The sequence below is a fragment of the Octopus bimaculoides genome, chromosome 19 (assembly GCF_046866305.1).
Source record: "Octopus bimaculoides isolate indiv1 chromosome 19, ASM4686630v1, whole genome shotgun sequence".
NCBI classification, from domain to species: Eukaryota; Metazoa; Mollusca; class Cephalopoda; order Octopoda; family Octopodidae; genus Octopus; species Octopus bimaculoides.
Genome location: NC_142946.1, coordinates 51,727,950 through 51,750,449, shown reverse-complemented (window position 1 = coordinate 51,750,449; position 22,500 = coordinate 51,727,950). Strand labels below are relative to the sequence as shown.

General features: G+C 32.9%; 1 long non-coding RNA gene across 1 annotated transcript in view; it reads right to left on the bottom strand.

Moving 5' to 3' along the window:
* LOC128250039 (uncharacterized) overlaps window positions 1-22,500 on the bottom strand; it is a 400,943-nt gene that overhangs the window by 142,237 nt on the left and 236,206 nt on the right. The window contains exon 3 of the long non-coding RNA XR_016237448.1: window positions 7,145-7,227. This is a non-coding gene — a long non-coding RNA (uncharacterized LOC128250039). The remainder of the gene's footprint in view (window positions 1-7,144; window positions 7,228-22,500) is intronic.

Below are 22,500 nucleotides of genomic sequence, written 5' to 3'. Positions count from 1 at the left end.
TCTATAGAGTTGAAGTGCATGTCCCTTAGTCGCACAGCAAGTGCACAACGTCATTCGTCTGAAAATCATCGCAGAGTGTTACGGAACTTCCGTCACTTCGAAACCGTCGATCATTTCTGAATATTTATGCAATGTCGCGTCGATCAACGCGTACGTGTTCTTGGAATGATACAGCAGATGCTGCTGTCAAAATCTGAGGTGAGTTTTGCTAACATGCTACGGTTCGTCTACCAATGCGGATATTCTGTGCTCATATCCGCACAGAATGTACTTTCTTTCTGCTATGAATCTACGAATGACGATCGGAAGGTCACCCAACCACCGTTATGACACCTGATATTCTTCATTAAATTTATAAAGTTTAAATCACTTTTGAAGGGAAAAGAGTATATGTGAAAAGTAAAGGCTTTGACTTCATATAAGGAACACAGATCCATATGGTACAATATACTGACGCATTTGTGTTACGAGGAGGCATTGGAAAAAATATTCACTTTGGGCCCGTTGTACAACCCGAAAAATATGCACCCCGTATTCAGTATAGGCCAACAAGCAGGCGAATAGTGTGTAGTGTACACATGCAATAATTCTCCATCACTAGAGCAGGCGAGACATGTTTTTTTTCAGTGGCGGTGTCCTATATACTTTGTAGCTTGCATATTGCACTCATCAGTAGCACTGCCAGCCAATATATATCCTGTAAATGCATTGCAATCACGATCTCGTATGTCTCATAGGCTTAGCTTGTATTTCTCGGTGCGCCAGAAAGCCCCTTCTAACTTATTGTCGTTTATTTTCTTCACTACCCCCATTATAAAGTATGCAATGCATTATAAATTTCCGGTTCTTCCGTTTGCCCAGTAAGTTTTGTTATTATTATTATTATTATTATTATTCAGTAGTTTTATTTTTATAACGTACTTTCACTTCACTACCGAGCGCAGCTCTGTGCGCCTTGGGTATGTGCTGTGGTTTGCTGTGGTGCTCTTATGTTTACTGTATTGAAAGTGTTTTGCGTAGAATGTGTGCAGTACCCAGTAGTGCAATTTTCTGTATGTTATATATATTTGTAAGTCCTGGTGTTTTTGTTATGTATTTGTCTGAATATTTTTTTATTATACCTAAGGCACCTACTATGATAGGAATTGTTTCTGTTTTTAGATTCCACATTCGAGTTATCTCTATTTCCAGGTCTTTGTATTTTGAAAGTTTTTCCATTTCTTTTAGAGAAACGTTGTCATCTGCTGGTATTGAAACATCAATTAGAAGGCATTTTTTTCCTTCATGATCTTTGACAACTATATCTGGTCTATTTGCCTTAATTTCTCTATCTGTGTGTATTGGCATATCCCAGAGTATGGTTGCTTTCTCGTTTTCTGTGACCTTTTCTGGCGTGTGTTTATACCATCTTTTTTCTGTTGCTATTCCATAATGTTGGCATAGCTTCCAGTGTATATAGGTCCCAGCTCTGTCGTGTCTGTGAATATATTCCTTCTTAGCCAGGACTGGGCAGCCAGAGATAATATGATTTATTGTTTCTTGTCGATCTCCACATATTCTACAGTTACTTGTTATATTTCTTTTCATTATGTGTTTTTGGTAATTTCTGGTGGGGAGGCTTTGGTCTTGTGCAGCAATTAAAAATCCTATTATTATTATTATTATTATTATTATTATTATTACCTGAATAATAATAATAATAATAATAATAATAATAATAATAATAATAATAATAATAATAATAATAATAATAACAACAACAACAACATCGAAACTACCTTAGGAATGAGAACCCAGGTTCGAAATTTCCACAAAACACTTGATGAAGGCTGGAGGGTATATCAGCCGAAACGTTGCGTTAACGACAAACAAGATGAGAACAAATATCCGTCAAATGTAAATAACGTAAATAATGAACATAGCCTTCTTTCTGAATTTACTCCTACTTATGTAATATTAGCTATTCATCTCATTTGGTTGATAAAATATTACACAATCAAGTGCTGCGATCGAATTCATCCATGTTCCAAAATAGTTGCCTACGTGCTCATTTTAGAAATAATTAATTATAACTGTACTAGTAAGAAGAATGTAATAGCGCCCGCAACATCAGTAGCGGTGGTTTTGTAGCTATTTTAGTCACAGTGATTGGAATGTCGTACGCTGCATCAATTACTTAAATTATTAATGAAGATACAATATGAAAACATGAAAAACAAATACTTGGAAATGAAGGGAATTCTAAAGGAGGAAAATAATCAAAGCAATCGAAAACATTATAAATGATTAACAGTAGAATCAAGACGAATATATATGTATGCACCCCTCACCAAAAAAAAAAAAAAAAAGAGGGAAGAAAATGGAGGAAAAACATCAGCAAAACAATGAAGAAAAACTCTAACGAAAGAGAAGCAGAGACAATGAGAAAACAAGACGGGAAATAAAACAGAGAAAGAATGAGAGAATGAGGGAATGAGAGAAGAAATAGAGGATCAGAAAATGTAACGCCATCAATTATGAAGAGGGAATTAAATTAAAAAGAAAACATGTATACGCGCACACTTTAATTCAGATATATATACACACACACATATTTCAATGAATATATGTTTTACACACGCTGACGTATGTTTGTATGTGTGATTCTAACGGTATGTAAGTGCGTGTGTATGTGTAACATATATGTAAAAAATTTATGAGTGTATATGTATATGTATATTTATATATATATATATATATATATATATATATATATATATATATATATATATATATATATATATATCCAGACACACATATACACAGACACACACTCACATACATACTCATATATATATTATTTTTACATATGTGTGGGCGGTTCGTTCTTTGCATGTTTGTGTTCAATAAGGTTGTTGCATTTATTTATTTATGCTTCCATAAATACTTATAACTAGTTGCCATATAGACATATGCTCAGTGCGCTTTCTTAGACACAAAGAACTTATTTGTGTTCGTTTTCAATTGTATTAAATATATTTTTGCTTTCTTGGCTTACACATGCGAGTACTCAGGTATACACAGATATACTAATAATATAAGAGAAATGCAAAACTGAAGAATAAAGATGTATATGTAAACCATGGAGACATATACAAGAATACATAACAAAATACATTAAACATGCCTCAACAGAAAAAAAACAGTCGAAAAATACGTTCCTAGACATGTAAAATGGCGAAGAGATCAGAATATCCAATTAAATAAATGGAATCTCTACTTTACAGTACTTTCTACCATACTGACTGAGGCGCTGTATGTATATATATATATATATATATATATATATATATATATACACACACACACACACACAAACATACATGTGCAGAGATGTATGTGTGTATGTATGTATGTAAGCTCACACATTCGCGTGAGTATATGTCTCCAGGTATGTAAGCATAAATATTTGTAGATAGAAAGATGCATCCATATGAGTGTGTGTGTGTGTTTGTGTATACAAATAGCCATGACATAAAAATATGAACATAGATATTTAGGAATTAGTGTGTATATGAATATATATATATTTATATCAATCTATATCTATATCTATCTCTCTCTATATATATATATATACATACATACACACACACACACACACACATATATATATATATATATAAACACATATATATATATAAATATAGACACATACAATAGGAATGTGTACGTATATCAATATATAAATTGTATACATACATAAACACATATTGACGTATACATACGTATATATATATGTATGTATTCATATATAAATGTATATATATATATAAATGTACATATAAACGTTATTCGTTTAATGTGTCATCAATTTTAAGTTTGGAGACAAAAGTACAAATTCACCGATCAATAACCGTCTAGCGCTATTGTTTAAATCTGTGACCATTAATCAATATGTTAATGTTGGCATTTGCTTCTCTTTTACTTTAGATTTGATTTCTCTTTTACAGGTTTTCACTCGATTTTTCATTCAACCACAGGGGAGCGTGTATATTCTTCTCTTTCTGAATTTTATTGTACAATTTACTAATTTGCTGGTAGTTATCGTTGCAATAGATTTTTTGTACTGTTCATCTGCCATATATTTTGTAAGATGCGCTACAGTTTTTTTAATTCTATGGTTTTTCAAATTAACATTGCACTGTTACGTAGATTTAGTGATCTTTTTGGTAGTGTCTATTCAATCTTTTCCTGATGTGTGTAAGTATATGCTGATAATGGAGTATATTACAATACCTTGACAGAAACGCCCTCCCTCTACTTTGTCTGTCCGTCTCTTTATGTCTCAGTGTGTGTGTGCCTGCGTAAATACGTGCTTCCGTGTGTGTGCAAGTGTGTGTGTTTGTGTATACAAGTATATGCATATACTATAGGTATATATGTACAGGGTATCCACAAAATCTTTAGACAACTTCAAAAACTCATTACAAAATACTTAGAGAAGGTAGCAATTAAATTTTTCTTTCATATTAACATTTCATTATAAAAGTTTTAATGATATTGATACTTTTATTAATAGATTTATTAATGTTGTCTTAATGATGCAGACCTCTATTTGTGTAATGACTTTGTGGAAACTCTGTTTGTATATATATATATATATATATATATATATATATATATACACACACACACACACACATACATATATACATGTACGTATATATAGCAATTGCGAACAGGTTACATATTTCACGGTCTATTGCATTATCTCTCTCTCTCTCTCTCTCTCTCTATATATATATATATATATATATATATATGTATATATATATATATATAGGTGAGTGAACAAAAGAAAGAAAGCCATACTCTGCACATTTGGTTGGAGTTATACCTATTCTATACGAGTTTGGCTATGCACTATATTACTTAAAGATAAGTAGTCATAGTTCGCATTCACAACTTCAGCGATCTGGAAATTTGAAAGAAGTGGCTGACGATAAGTGCATCTCTGATCACGAGCAGAAGTATTTGCGGAGCATCATTGCCATGTGTTGAGAAGAAGTCTTTGGAGTTTGAATGATTCACCTCTGGAAACGTGGGTGTTTCATTCAACATCCTTAAACGACCCTTATTCAGAGAATAACGTTTATAAAATATCATGATATCAAATGTGAGTCTCTAATTTATGCTCGGAGACCAGACATTGTTGTAGTGGATGAGAAAGAAAGATACGAAAGCTATAGATATTAACATATGTGGTGTCACATGCGTAGATGACAAGGAGCTGGAAAAGATGGAAAATTATAAAGTACTAATAAACGAAATTGTTAAAAACGGTGGGAAAATGGAGTCTGAAGAGAGAAACTGTCAACCCAGTAGTTGTACGGGCATTGGGAGCACTGACAGCCAAAGTTGAGAAATATATCAGAGAAATTGGAAATGACATGAGGGTAGAACTTGTTAAAACACTGCTGCTCTAGATCGGAAATTGAGTGGTGAGTATCCTGGAAAGAGACCCTGCGTGGCCTTTGACAACAATATGCAGACAGCTCTCAAACAATTACCCGAAGCAAGTAAAATCGAGGACGCTGAGGAGTAAAATTTAATAATGATGATACATATATATGAGCATATACATACACACACATACACACACACACACACACACGCACACACATAAATATATATATATATATATATATATATATATACATATACATATTCATTGAAACACACACATGCACACACAAACACACACACACACACACAAACACACACACACACACACACACACACACACAAATATATATATATATATACATGATATGATATGATGGACTCCTGTCAAAGATGATGAATGTGCATTCAGCTTTTGCTGAACTACCTGCACAAATGATTTGTTTTTAGTGATCAAATGTTCGTGCTGCACCTTAGCTCACTGTATCCACCAAAATCGACGTTGTGCGGACGCTACACGTTATATGCCGCATATATCTATCAGTTCGCTGTCTTATTAAGCAGTATATTATAGTGTTAAAGATGTAGGCTTTATAATCTATCCCATAATTATGCGAAGCACTACAATCTAGGAATAAGCAACCGTCATATGTTTCATTTAACATAATAGCCAATAATAATAAACTACGACAATAATCACAATTATATTGATTTCTCTCGTTATTTAGATTACATCGTTTACTGCATGTTTTGAGAAAAGAATTACGTACATAAGAAAATATTTAAGATAACAAAAATAAAACTCGTGTAGATAATTAGTAAGATAGAGTTCAGTAGATATATGTGAATAAACAGCGACCGATTTTTTAGAAATCATAGCATATTTAGAGAACCAAGATTTCATTTGTATTTACTATTTCTCATTTGTAAGGTATAATTAAAAATTCTACTCCCCTGGCATCTGCTTCTTTTGTAATTTATCTCATAAAGTAATTCAACTGAAGCATCTATTGGAATTATATATTAGTCACTAATGAAGTTTGTTACTCAACCGTAAATACAATTAAATTATCAAGTACATTTGCCTTTCTAGATATGTATCTATTTCATTGAAATTACATTATCATATATATAAATAGTGGCCAGGTGATTTATCTCTCCAGACAAATATACAAAGCAACTGTTTGTATTTATTGATCAGCAAAAATTATTTATTACATTTATTGTAAAAATATAAATTAAATTGTATATTGCGATAGTGAGCTTCCTTAAACATTATTTTCCGAAATGAATTTTTCGTTATTGCTAAGTCATTTCCTAATTATTCCTTACGACCCTGGAATGTTTAATCTTTTCACTTGACTTTTGATATTTCTTCATTAGGAATCTATTGATACAAGGCAGAGTCTGTAATTAATTAAAAAAAAAATATAATATGCATCATTCTTAAAGAGAAAGATAATTTTATATATAATTTCCTTAGTATTTTAATTTAATTTTCTTCAATCATCATAGTGTGATTAGCAACTTGCTTTGTAGCCACGTCGTTTCCAATTCAATCCTTTCACGGGGCATATTTGACAAGTGTCTTCTACTAGAGCTCCAGTCTGACCAGTGACTGGTGAGCGTATTTGTGAGCTAGAAAAACATACCCAAACATACAGACAGTCACACGCACATATATAGATAAAATGATTACCAGACTTAAAAAATGATTACTGCAGTCGAATTTTTCGGCAAAATCCTTCAAGGTCGTACCCCAGTATGGCCGCAGTTCAGTGACTGAAACATGTGAAAGAAAAAAAGGCAGAAGATGTTGATTTTATTAATTAAAGGTATCAGAACTTTTGTTCTAGGATTGATATCTGTATTTCAAATAAAAATGGGACGTTCTGTTATACAAAACACATATTGACACTGTAATAAATACACGTAAATTAAGTGAATAAACTTAATACCAAATGTAACTTGAAACATGTATACTATAATATACTGAAGGAAAAGTCGATGTTCTTTTCAAGAGAACATGGAAATTGTTGGAATTTATTAGTTACATGTCATGACGGATTTTCTACAAAGTTCACTTGAGTTCAACAATGATGGTATGAAGCATTTAATGTGGAAACATGTCTGACTGCACCGAAATAAAAACGTTTTTGAGTGTGTGAGTTCAGCAATTTTGCTATATCTACGTAATATGTACAGTGCAGACACTATGAACATTTATGTTTGATAATCTATTGAAAATGCATAAAGTAGAGAAAATGGCATTCTTTACTTTCTTTCTGAATTGAGCTGTCAATATGTTTACCATTTTCATGACCGATTTAGAGTGGTCGTATGAATACAGTAAGTGTGTATATATGTGTGTGTGTGTGTACATGCTTCTCGGAGAATAAAAGAGAAAGGAGAGCCAAAGATAGAGCGGGGACGGACAGATAAAAAGACACACACATACAAAGACATATACACAGACAAAAACAGATAAACATAGAAAGATGTAGAGACATGCAGTTAAGGAGATCGATTGAGAGAGGAAGGGGAAAAAGAAGTAGAGTGAGAGAGAGAGTGAGAGAGAGAGAGAGAGAGAGAGAGAGAGAGAGAGAGAGAGAGAGAGAGAGAGAGAGAGAGAGAGAGAGAGAGAGAGAGAGAGAGAGATTACAATATTCATTGCTCATATGTTGAATATCCAGAGCCTAAAATCTATGTTCGTGTTAAACTTCATAGTTAAACTTCATATCACATATTTCACAATAATAACAAGCGTTAGCGTAATATTTTCTCAATACGTACGTTGAACCATTTATCATTGGAAATTTTACTGAATCTTCGAGTTGTTTGAATGGTGTTAGAATATGTCAAACTATATTGTTCGGACATCATATTCACAATTTACAACACTCTGTCACTATCAAATTATTAACAATACAAAAATATATTTCTTTTAATACAGTTACAATACTCTTACAGAAATTATTGGTCTCTATAAAAAAAAAAAAATCTCATATACGCTCGTGATATCAACAAATTTGTTAACAGAAATAAAACTGTGTGATATTATGACATTGGTATTATAATTTAAAGCGAAATCACGATATATGCGTTTCTTCATTTTTACGGTGTTTTATTTAGAATTTTTGTAAACACGCGTTTGACATCAGAGAATATTTTTGCTATACTTGTCATTTTCGGATGAAAATTAACACAACGCTTAATTTATAGCTTTTATTTATGATACAATCAATTAAATACTGGATGTCTTTGCTCACAAATATGATTGCTACTTGACAAAGGTAGCTGTTAAAATGAAGACAGTGAATTGGGAGATTTAATTGCACGCCGGACAAAATGATTAGTAGCATTTCCTCTGGATTTCACAATCTGAGTTCAAAATTACCTTGTATGTATTGCTTATTTTTTATAGGTATTGCAGGGTCAAATTTAAATGGTTGCACACACTTTGTACCATAACAGATAATATATATTTCCTTAAGGATTTACTTCTCGGCTACCATTATAAAAAAAACAAAAACAATGGTGGTGATCGTTTTTGAAGGAATCAATAATTTCGCAATAACTTCTCTATCCAGAGACTGCAGTTCAAGCAAGTATGAGTAAAAGCATCAGTAGAAAGAATAATAGAAGCATTAGTATTACATTTCAATGTAGGAAGCTGCTGGATCGGAGTACTCAATCAATAGCTACAAACAATATTGTCTACATCTACATGAATGTTTACGGCCGAAATATTTTGCCTTGGATGTTCTTTTATCAAACTTTCCTCCATAAGGTTTGTACTTGAATTTCATTGTGCCGCACTTCAATGAAGGCTAATTGTTCTACAAAATGATTTTTATACAATACGTTTATTTCACTAACAGAAATTCATATTCGTTTCCAGGATAGTATTTCTTGATGATAATGACTATTCAAAGTGATATATTCACTCTAGTCCTAAAATACAATCGGAATGTGAATAAATTTAAAGCTTACATCTGAAACAATAACTCTACACCTTGCAACTGAAAGCATCTCGCCATTTAAAATAGGTATCATTTAATTTAATTGTCGATGTATTAAAATGAAATGCAATAGATAAAATGATTTCTGAATGAATAATTGAAGGGGTCTGAAATCTTTGCAAAGGTTGTATCAAATTAATACTATTAATAGTCGTTCGAGGAAATTCATAATTTTTGCGGAGATAATTGTGAAAAACCAATCTTCCACTGAGTATGTCGAGTTCGAAACTAAAAGCTCATGTTTTACCTTACCGACTCTTACTCTTATTAGATTTAATAATAGACCCCCTTCAATTATTCATTCAGAAATCATTTTATCTATTGCATTTCATTTTAATACATCGACAATTAAATTAAATGATACCTATTTTAAAAGGCGAGATGCTTTCAGTTGCAAGGTGTATAGTTATTGTTTCAGATGTAAGCTTTAAATTTATTCACATTCCGATTGTATTTTAGGACTAGAGTGAATATATCGCTTTGAATTTTATTCAGTATGCCAATTCAAAAATTATGGACTTTATTCAATCGATTATATAACTTGCCAATTAGGTAGAGTTATATACCTAATAATTGATATTGTTCGTAGAGGGATATACTTTAATCTCTACTGGTTCTCTTATCTTAATTTACCATCAATTTCCATAAAATGGCATATTCTTATATCAAGAGTTATTGCACTATGCATATATATATATATATATATATATATATATATATATATATATATATATATATATATATATATGCATATTTAGAAAATTTGTACAAATTATTCTTATTATTGAGGTTGTTTTCATTGCTGCTGCTATTATTATTATTATTGTTATTATTATTATTATTATTATTATTATTATTATTATTATTATTATTATTATTATTATTATTATTATTATTAAAATTATTATGAGTAAGTTTTGTTAGTTGCTCTCTGTGTGACGTCAGTGAATGTACAATTGCTACCACAGAGAAGAAACAATAAGTTATGTAAGTATGTATGTATGTATGTGCGTGTGTGTCTATCTGTGTGAGTGCATATATGCTCTGTCATATTACAGTTTGCATGTTCTACTATATATCTTCTGAAGCAATATCTCAGTTACACCGATACGTTGCATGTATGATTTGTGGACACGCCATCTTCGTGATCAATATATGTCATACTGCTAAGAAAGCATTACCTTCTTGCACACTGCAGATATAAATATATAAACTTATCAAGATGGGTTATCGAATAGACACACACACACACACACACACACACACACACATATATATATATATATATATATATATATATATATATATATATATACATATATATATATACATACATACATATATACATATATACCTATCTATCTATCTATTTCACTCACTCTCTATACATCCATGCATATATATATATATATTCCAGCACTTGCTTTGCAATATTGCGCATGCAACAGTTTGGCACATGTATACTTATTAAGATATTTCTCCGATATACTCCAGCTGTCAGATGGATTTCTTATGCTGCTATTACCTACATTGTCTGATGGTAGCTTGACATTCGCTACAATTGAAAACTCCTCCATCTTTATGAACAAATTGAATATTTGAAACTGAATATACCTATACTAGTTTGACACGCACAGACACACAGACACACAGACACACAGACACACAGACACACACACACGCACACACACACACACACACACACACACACACACACACACACACACACACACACACACACACACACACACTTGTGTGTATGTTTATATTCCGTTTCCAATAAAAAAAAAGCATGATCGACATCTCTTTTAGCGGGAGCAGATATTCCTAAAAAGTGCAATAGCGAAATGAAAAAGTTTAGTTAACACTTATTGTTTATTTAAAATTTCCTTTCACCATTTGTTTCCGTCACTAGACTGCAGCCCTATTGGGCCACCGCTCTGAAGTATTGTAATCGAACTCCAGTATTGATTTCACTTGAAGCCTGGTACTTATTCTATCCGTTACTTTGCTGAAATGTTTTGGCACGAGGAAGTAACCAAACGAACAGCGGATGCCACGTAGTAGTAGGGAAAATGCAGAGACAGATAAGTAACACAGAGTATAACCGAAATCGGAGCCATGATAATAGGAAGCATGTTGCTATGTCTTGTTATTCTCCTCCTACCCAATAAAGCAAAGGAGATTAACATGGTAAATTTATAGGATGAGTAGTTAAACTTCGGAGGTAAAAGAATCCTCTAATAAAACTGTATTGTTTATGCTATTTAAACGCAAAATAGGATTCAACTGAAACAACTTGAGAGATTTACATATCTTTCATTTCATCTTGTGATTACATCATTTGAAGCACATAGTGGGTGAAAACTAAATGTAAATTTAATCTCATTCTGGTCAAAAGTTTATGCTTAGCAGCAAGAAATGAATCCTGAGGTTAGTACAACAAACAACTACAAATTGCCTGCAGTCGTTTTCTGAGGTGAGGCCATATTGCGGAATAAAAATGTTAATGGATGCTCGTTACAGGAAGTATTTCTTTATAATATTCATAAACATGCACAATGGTATATATACACACATAAACGACTGTATTTGTGCATGAACCTATATGTCAATAAATTCTTCTCTTTTACTTGTTTCAGTCATTTGACTGCAGCCATGCTGGAGCACTACCTTTAGTAGAAAAAAATCGACCCAGGGCTTATTTTATCGGTCGTTTCTTCCGAACCGCTAAGTTACGTGTACATAAACACAACATCAGTTGTCAAGTGATGACGGTGGGGGGGGGGGACAAATACAGACACAAACACACAGGTACACACACAGACGCACATATATATATGTGTGTGTGTATGTGCTCTGTCTACCAAATCCACCCACAAGACTTTGGTCGGTCCGAGGCTATAGTAGAAGACACCTACCTAAGGTGCCACGCAGTGGGAATGAACCTGGCACCATGTGGTTGGGAAGCAAGCTTCTTACCACACAGCCACTCGTACGCCTTTGAGAATCTGTGCTGATGAATGTGTATTCATTTGTTATTTTGCAAACTTCTGCGCATGCGTCTGTTAGCACACTCATTTCTCTTTATGCATATGCGTAAGTGAAGAGACAAAAGGAAAAATCTTTGTTGGGAACAGTAAAAGAAATATCTAATTTTGAAGTCTGGGAGTAGTTAAATTCTTTGAGCACACCTGCAATTCTTGTAAGCTGTCAGTATTGTTAAATTTGAACGTTTGTCTTGTTCTCCTGTGAGAGTACCGCTGCAAAGTCTACTTAACTACATAATGACTGGTCACAAACATAAAAGTGTGTTTCAATTCACTTTTGTAGGACTCACTGTGCTGAACCAAAATGAATATACGTGGAGTGAATTGTATAATAATGCGTAAATTGGCAAGCAAAACCGATCATGTGATATAAACTTTAGTACACAATGAAGACTTTCTAATATCGTTATACATACAATCACTTCAAATACTTCTTATGTGGCCCAATTGGTACCTAATTATGCTGTCTATATTATCGTTTCAATAACATAATTATAAAAACAATTTCACACGGGACATTTGGTAAATTATGAATTGAATATTATTATTATTAAGATATTTTATACTTTGAATATTTTACCATATGTTCAACGTCTCTTAAAGTTTATGATTTGTAGATATATAGCTACATAGCTTACATCATTTGCATAGATATGTTTAATTCTCAAGAGGTTCATAGAAGAATCTGAAAATTCCACTATCAACAGCAATGTAATGTATGATATAATGCATTATCAAATTATTTACATATACACATAATTATTTTTCACATTTATATCTAACAATTTGGCGCGCGTGCGAAAACATACATACATGGGTATGTATACAAGCATGTGCCTACATATGGATAATGTATATGCATATCTATATACTTATAATATGTGTGTGTGTTTGTTTATATGCATTTATGTATAGATATGTATTATTCTTTTACAAGTATAGTATTCTAGTGACTTCGAATTTTCGACAAGGGAGATTTCATCAGTAATCCGATGAAGGCTAACAATAATGTGATTTCTCTAAGACATCACCCAGTAATCTATCAAGTCCATTTACACATCAAGTCCATCAAGTCCATTTACACATTTCCCCACTCTATGCTTCCATCGTACCTGGGTAGATTTGCTAGAATTAATAATTGCCGTTTGTTCAATAGATAGCGATAAAGTAACGTCCAGTCTAACCGTCAAAACACATTTATTGGCTGCAACGTGTCCTGCGTGTTGTCGAATGAATGGAATCCAACAACTTTATACATATGCTTTCATACATACAAACACACATATAAGTGGTTAGTTATAAAGCAAATAAGAACAGGGATATAAATATGTTCGTTCCTCCGAGTTAAGTACATATATTTTCACTTGTTTGTTTTTCAAGAATAGAAACTACTTAGCGCACTAAAGGATTATATACGTGCTTGTACCATTATTGATTTTGGGATTACGAAATATCACATGGTTAAATTTGCTACTATATATTTTATAACTTTACAGTACTGTATTATAATCTCCCTATAACAAGAATATTTTCTATAAAGGAATTTATTAAAATAAATACAAGAAAATATAACTCATTTCACCAAAAGCTTCATCAGAATGTTTACCAGCAACGTCACATTATAAATAACTAAGCGTACACATGAAAATCCGTCGGAAATAGTACTAATAGTAGGCTAAAATAATAAATATGATATATAACATTCAGTTTCATGCAAGAATATAGAAAATTCTTGCTATTTAGATTAATAACACAGCCTGAAACAGTCAAAGTATTTCTTCGTTCAAAGTACATATTTTGATTTGACTATAGAGAATATAAATGTACAACGATCGAGGCAAAAGGTAATCTATCTAAACCGAAAATATCCAAATACTATGTTCTAAATTTAGGAGTGCATGTGCTGCGTAAAAAGAAGAACTTTAATCAATTAATCTGCGAAGATCGATCGGGTATAAGTAGAATATATTAATGAGTATATTCTAGTAAATCTCATTCTCTGTCCAATACAACATAATTTAGTAATTTTACATAATACCGAAGATCAATTCTATATAATTGAAATACCGACATTTCAAAATAATTCACACGTATTATCTAACAGCTGTACCGTCACAAACCCCACCACATACATAAGACATACATTCACCAATATATACATATATATATATATATATATATATATATATATATATATATATATATATATATATATATATATATATATATATATGTATATATGTGTGTGTGTTTATGCGTACATACAGAAAAGAATGGCTATGTCTGTAATTACATTCCCTAAATACATCATTGACATCTAAAATTTTGTGCAATCTGGTATTTCAAAATCATAGACATATTTGAGATAGATATTGATTATTGATTGTTTCATAAATCTATTTTTCAGTTTGATTCCCATTTGATGAATAGTAAAGTATTTACTTTTTATTCCCTGTTTAATTTCTATAAATACTAGCAGAGATTCTATTATTACTGCAATATATCTTTGGATAATAGTATCAATAGAGTTATAAATATTGATTTCAAAAGCGATCCTCATAAATAAGGCTTTAGCAACCATTTAATTATATATAAAACGATAACAATTATTTATTTATTGAAAGGAAATGAAAAGAAAAGTTCTCATTATTCATAATTGGACATCTACCAAAACCATGTCACAATATTTTAATATATGCAGAGTAAATAAAGCTGAAGGTAGTCAATGTTCTCATCTTTGGAATGGTTTGTATAAAATTGCTGTTACATATTTTTGAGTAAATATGTTAACTTAGAAAATATTGTATATTTATTTCGTTTAACTTAAATTGTCGTATTTTTTTATGAAAGAAGCAAACGAATACAGAAGGGTCAGCCTTGTCACACCGTCTCACGCTGAATATCTCCGAGAACTACGTTAAGGGTACACGTGTCTGTGGAGTGCTCAGCCACTTGCACGTTAATTTCACGAGCAGGCTGTTCCGTTGATCGGATGAACTGGAACCCTCAACGTCGTAAGCGACGGAGTGCCAACTATATATATATATATATATATATATATATATATATATATATATATATATATATATATATATATATATATATATATATATATAATATATATATATGTATGTATGCATTATGTATGTATATATGTGTATACAAATTTACATATGCATATAAAGAGAAAACAGAGTATCACAATAATTAGTTATCGACTATATCCATTCTTTTATGATATATATATATATATATATATATATATATATATATGTATGTATGTATGTATATATAGAGCAAATAGAGCATCACATTAATTAGTTATCCGTTATAGTTATATTTCATGCATTCTTTTATTATACCGAATCTCATTTTTGCCTCATATTGCACTTCTGAGGAAAAAAAAGAAAAATGATTTGCTGGTGTGCAATGACTTTTGCCAAGTTTTCAGAATAAAACCGACGACACATAAAACTATATTATGACGTGCGAAATAACTTTCCAGTGCCCCCAATGGTATTTCTTCATATATAATATACGTGAATATGACAGTTAATATGCAGACACAGCATGGGGAACGCTGACAATTGAATAACATTTACCACATCGATTTAGTTCATTCTTAAGTCACTATAATTGTGTGCACATGAATTTCAGACTGGAACGTAAAAATTACAACAATCTTATTGGCTTATGCTCCAGTTGACTTTGGAGTTCTTGATACAGTTTTAAGTTTGGTAATTTTCCTGTATGTCAGCAAAATGTTCCAGTATCATGTATCATTGATACATGAACATGTCACTTGACTTTCTGAGAAGATTATATACTTTTTTAGCTTATATTTTTGCAATGCACTGTTGCAAGAGAAAACATGATATAATTATAACTTTGATACTGTTTGTAAATTGGCTGTTTACAAATTTATATGGAATATATTTTCTGACACAGGTGCAGACCTGGTTGTGCAATAAAGCTATTGATCTGGAAAGCTTGGTTTTTATATGTTAGATTTTGATACTTCGAGACAGTGTCTTAACCAAGTGTTTTCTACCATAAACTTGTCTTGTACACTTATTTGAGTGATATATGGTTTACAAAGAAATGTAGAAAGCAATTAAGTATACATGCAGTCAAGCATACGTACATTTATTCACACATACATACATAGATACATAAGTACATACATAAACACACACACCTGTATATTGCATATATGGTGGTAGTCTACTCCTTATGCAAACTTTGACTTCCTCCTATACCTTAGAACCATAATGGTATCTGATATGGCTTTTTAAACCAAACAATATTTTAAAAAGGCACCCACGTAGTTTGCATATCCGATTTGGACCAGCAAGAGCCGGAGATAAGTTCTGATCTTTGTGGATCTTAAAATGTCTTTTGAAGCCTCCGTTAGATTTCCAAACTTTCTGGCATACATTGCATCGGAAGGTGTGCAAAGACATAAAGGCAGAATAGTTAATGGAGGTTCGTTTTCCATGTGTTCGCAAATTTATATTCAGCGAATCAGAATCGAACGTATATCCACACACTTGTGATGCGAACTTTTTTTTAAGATACGGATATGTCTATTGTCCAATCCCTATTAGCCTGTGTGGAGGCGCAATGGCCCAGTGGTTAGGGCAGCGGACTCGCGGTCATAGGATCGCAAGACCGGGCGTTGTGAGTGTTTATTGAGCGAAAACACCTAAAGCTCCACGAGGCTCCGGCAGTGGATGGTGGTGAACCCTGCTGTACTCTTTCACCACAACTTTCTCTCACTCTTACTTCCTGTTTTTGTTGTGCCTGTAATTCAAAGGGTCAGCCTTGTCACACTGTGTCACGCTGAATATCCCCGAGAACTACGTTAAGGGTACACGTGTCTGTGGAGTGCTCAGCCACTTGCACGTTAATTTCACGAGCAGGCTGTTCCGTTGATCGGATCAAATTGAACCCTCATCGCCGTAAGCGACGGAGTGCCAAAAACATTAGCCTGTACTTTGAACGTGGTTGTTCTCATGTATAGTTCGCTGTATTATTGTTGTGAATGGAGCAAAATATTGTAGAGAAATTGGCTTGAGAAATTCCATGTACAAAGTCTGTAATGCAAGTTAAAATGAATATGTATATTAGTTAGAATTTATTCCCAAATGTTCACCGTTGCTTTAGGTGTATAATTTATATTATACAACTTATATCCTACGCCGGGTCATATTGTAACTAACGTATTGTTTATTGCATCTGACATACAAAACCAAAATGACATGAAATGTCTATTCAGTAAAAATTATTTTATTCTGAAGAGAATCATACAGTATATGTCGGAAGGTAAAATGAAAATACACAGACAAAAACCACACACACACACACACACACACACACACACACACACACACAAACAAACAAACAAACACACACAGAGACACACACTCATGCAGGCATAAACACACACACACACACACACACAGACGCACACATATACACACGAGCTATTAACCTATCGAACGAACTTCTAGCTTTCATCTTTGTGATATCAAAAAGAACTACCAAGCTCATTCCATAGTTATCTAAATAGCAGCGACCGGGAAAGTATGCTTTTATATTCGTTTTTACAAAATACTAACCAAAAAGTAACCTGATCAAGATTTGTCTGAAAGGAATGTCTACACATGGGAATCAATAATTTCATATTTTTATCTATAATTCTAAATTAATAAATAGTGCGACAAACAAACCTGTGATGTGTTTTTATTGCATATTGGCCATTACATACGAATATTTAATAGATTTCGATTTAAAATAAATTGATGGAGACGGAGCTGCATTTAGTTGAAAACAGACAGCTGCCGTTATTAGCAAACATAAAAGAGCAATTTGATTGAGTTGACACGGAAAAAAAAAAAGAAAAACTTATACATATATATGCGCATATGTGTAGTTACGAATCCTTTTGGATAAATTAAGCATTTGCGTCGATATAGGATTTATTGCATTAATATGTGCGTGTCAGCATTAATATATATGAAACGTTTTCAGTCATGTACTGGCTATAATATTCAACAAGGGAGCTCACACCGTTGTCATTGGAACTTTCATGGTTTTCCGCAATATCGAAGTGATCAATAATAATATAGTTACTTAAATGAAGCTGTTTTTCCATGTCCCGAAAGTCATAATATATTCTATATATATATAAATGGCCGTAAAAATCAAAAAGAGTAAAAGTAATTGTGAGCCCAAAGCAGAGAAAGGAAGAAAGTGAGCGAGTGTATAAAACGTAACAGAGAAACAAAGTGAAACAATCATTATTCAAAGTAAGAATGACTATATTTGAAAACTAATATTTTTGTATGCAATGTGGGTGTGTATGTATGTATGTATGTATGTATGTATGTATGTATGTATGCATAAATGAATGTATATTATAGGCCAAAATTCGAAATAATAATCAAATATTTTCTTGAAAAAGAAATAATTACCAGCATTGTTAATAATGACCTTCAGGCACGAGGCGAAAATGTGTTCCGTCATTTAGTTATAACTCAAAAGACTTCTGATTAGGCCCATAATCCCGTCCGAAAAAAACATGCAGAAAACATGGCTCCAGAGGATAGCGAAAGAGACGCACTGGAACAACAATTGCGAGTCAAGGGGTTCGCTCTTGCGAATAGCTATAGCAGTGAGCAGGAATATAGTTTCCGGACAAAGATTGCCGGAGGTGTCCACTGCCACGGGCGCGACAAATCTGTCTGAGAGCGGTTGATACTTTGACATTCTCCTCTGCTTGTCTTGCAGGTGCAGCGAAACATCAGTTGGCAGCCGAACATGAACTTCACTAAAAAAGTAGTCAATGGTCTATTACTTAAATATTAAATTATTTTTATACGTTTTGATATGTAGATAAATAAAGGCGGTGAGCTGGGAGAACCGTTAGCAGGCTGGGCAAAATGCTTTGCAGCATTTCGCCGGTTTTTAAATTCTGAATTAAAATACTGTCGAGGTCAATTTTGCCCTTCATTCTTCGGGTTCGATGAAATAATCATCGGTTGAGTACTGGAGACTATGTAACCGACTTACCCTCTTCTTCCGAAATTGTTGGTCTCGCTATTATTTTATGAAAACATTTGAGAAATTGTTTCTGGATTTGTTTCCTAGCGCACAATAAATTCATTTTCTGTTGTACGTTGCAACGATGCTTCATATTATAATTCATATTATTATTTATGAACTTCATCATGTGATATCAACAATACTTTGAAGTGTGTATGTTTATAAATAACAGATAATGGACGGTTATTGAAAAGTCTTAACGAGTATAACTTATACAATGCATTTTACGTGATGGTAGTAAGTGTTATCTGGGAAATTGAATCATCACGGTGGATTAATTTAGCTAATGAAACACATGGATACAAGCGCATACACACACATTTTACATACATATGTGTGTAAGAGTGTGTGTGTGTGTGTGTGTATACACACATACACATATATAAGCAATTGATACGTTTATATCGTTAATAAAGCGTAAAATTGTATAATCGGATTACCTATTCATAACTTGCAAGAAATCTAATTAGTTGCATATAGAAGAGACGACAATCCTGTGAAACTTTGTTATCGGCGTATCCAGCAAATCTCATTTTCGATGTAGTCAGTGTATATCTCTCACTGTTGTCAATGTACATGCATCACAACCATATGTGCGCTACATGGTGATCTCATATCAAGATAAACAGCGCATGACCTTGCAGGTGGGGTCCAGTTAGATTTTCTTCAGATCGAGTAGTCCATTCCGCTCAGATGGTCCCTGTATAAGGGTTGTTTAAGGATGTTGAACAAAATACCCATGTTTCCAAAAGTGAATCAACCAAACGCGAAAGAATTTTTTTGCTCCCCCACTATGTTTGCTCGTGATCGGAGACGCACATATCATCAGCCACCAAGGGACATGCTCAACTGGTTAAGGTCAAACAACTGGCAAGCATATCTGTGGTATTGAGCAGAATATTTATTGTAGACCATCCTTTATACCAAAACAGAAGAACGTACATTATATTTCCAATCAGCTAAGTTCAGAAGCCTTGTGAACCACTGGCTGGTACTGTATCAAGGCATTTATCATTATTATTATTATTATTATTATTATTATTATTATTATTATTATTATTAGTTGTAGTAGTAGACGTAGTAGTAGACGTAGTAGTAGTAGTAGTAGTAGTAGTAGTAGAATTGCCGAACAAAAATTGCCGAAAAGCTACTATCGCGTTAAGGATGGATCCATTTATCAGCTGATACACTGAGTATTATTCAGCCGCCTTGCTTTGGCCGTAAATGGCAGATATTAACTTTTAACAGCTTCATATGAAGAAGAAAAATCCAATGTGGAGAGGTAAAAGCTGCCTTTCAGAAAATTGGTTGAAAGCCGGGTGAAAGTGCCGAGCATAAAATAAAAGGAAATCTTTCCACTACAAACATGGCCTTGTCGATTGGAGAGTGAGAACGGGAAGAGGGCGCTTAACCTAAGTTGTCACGGTGACCTCGGCTTTTGGGATTTCCACTATTAGCAATGGGAAGCGACATCACTTTGAATTGTTTTGTACGTGGTGGCTATTGTTCGGTGTTCATTAGATGTTTTGTTTTTATGCAATACCACACTCCATCGTCCAGTACCGGCCCTCGTACTTCTGTCTTTGTGCGTAATGTAGCGAAGAAGAAGAAGAGGAAGAAGAAGAAGACGAAGAAGAAGAAGAAGAAGAAGAAGAAGAAGAAGAAGAAGAAGAAGAAGAAGAAGAAGAAGAAGAAGAAGAAGAAGAAGAAGAAGAAGAAGAAGAAGAAGAATGACAGCTGCAGTACTACAGCATCAGTAGTTGTAGTAGATTCATTAATATTTAAATTATGTTTCTTTGTTTGTTTTTAAATGGATAATATTCACATTATTACTACCATTATCATCTCGTAAACGACTACAACCAGCATCGACGCCATTCATATTTTAATAACCAGGCTCATTGGTGCATGAAAGAAAACATCCAATTATCATAATACACTGCTGAAGCTAATTAAAAGTATGCCGTCTTCTCGTTATCGATATTTTATCCCTGATACATTTTTTTTCCTCTTCATTTATGGATCCATTTTCCATCTATAAAAAATGTCCGGTTGCAATCATTATACACTTCTATGTTTTATTGGCTGATTCTATATGTATATATATATATATTGTGTGTATGTATATGTGTATGTATGTGTGTAAGCATTTTTTTCCTTTGTGCTTCTTATGTTTTTTTTTTTACTTTTATTTCTATCATTCATCTGTTTTCTTTTACTTTGCATATCTTCTTTGCTTCATTTATTTTGGCTGAATTTTAGATGTTCTGGGCTTTATTTTTTTTTATATCTATAGTGTATGAGCTTTTAATTTAAATGTGTTGCATACACCTGAAATAAGAGGCAGCTGGCTCAGTCATGAAATTGCCAGGCTACTATTGGAACAGTAGGTGGCTCTCTAAATACTAGAAAAATAGTCGTTTGCTTTTTAAACAATTGTTTCTATGGTAGGCTCTCTAAGTTTCATAGCGGAATGAACCATACTATTAACACCAGGAAATAACTAGTACTTTATTTTATAATATCTAACACGGTTCTACGGTAAAGTTCATCTCAGAGGGATTTGAACTCTGTGTTCTCTCCCACGCCGAGATGTTCTCATGCATCGTTAAACTGTCTATTTAGGGTAGATCCTCAGTACAGCCTGTCAAATTTTGATATGTTGAAAATGTCTTTCCACTACACACAGCATATTGATCTCTACATCACATATTTGCGCTGTGTAATGTTTTTAGAACTTTTATAGCTCAATATATTATACGTATACACACACAGACACAGACACAGACGCGAGCGCAAACGCACACACATACACACACACACACACACACACACTCACACATATACATATATTTATATGCACAAATACATATGTA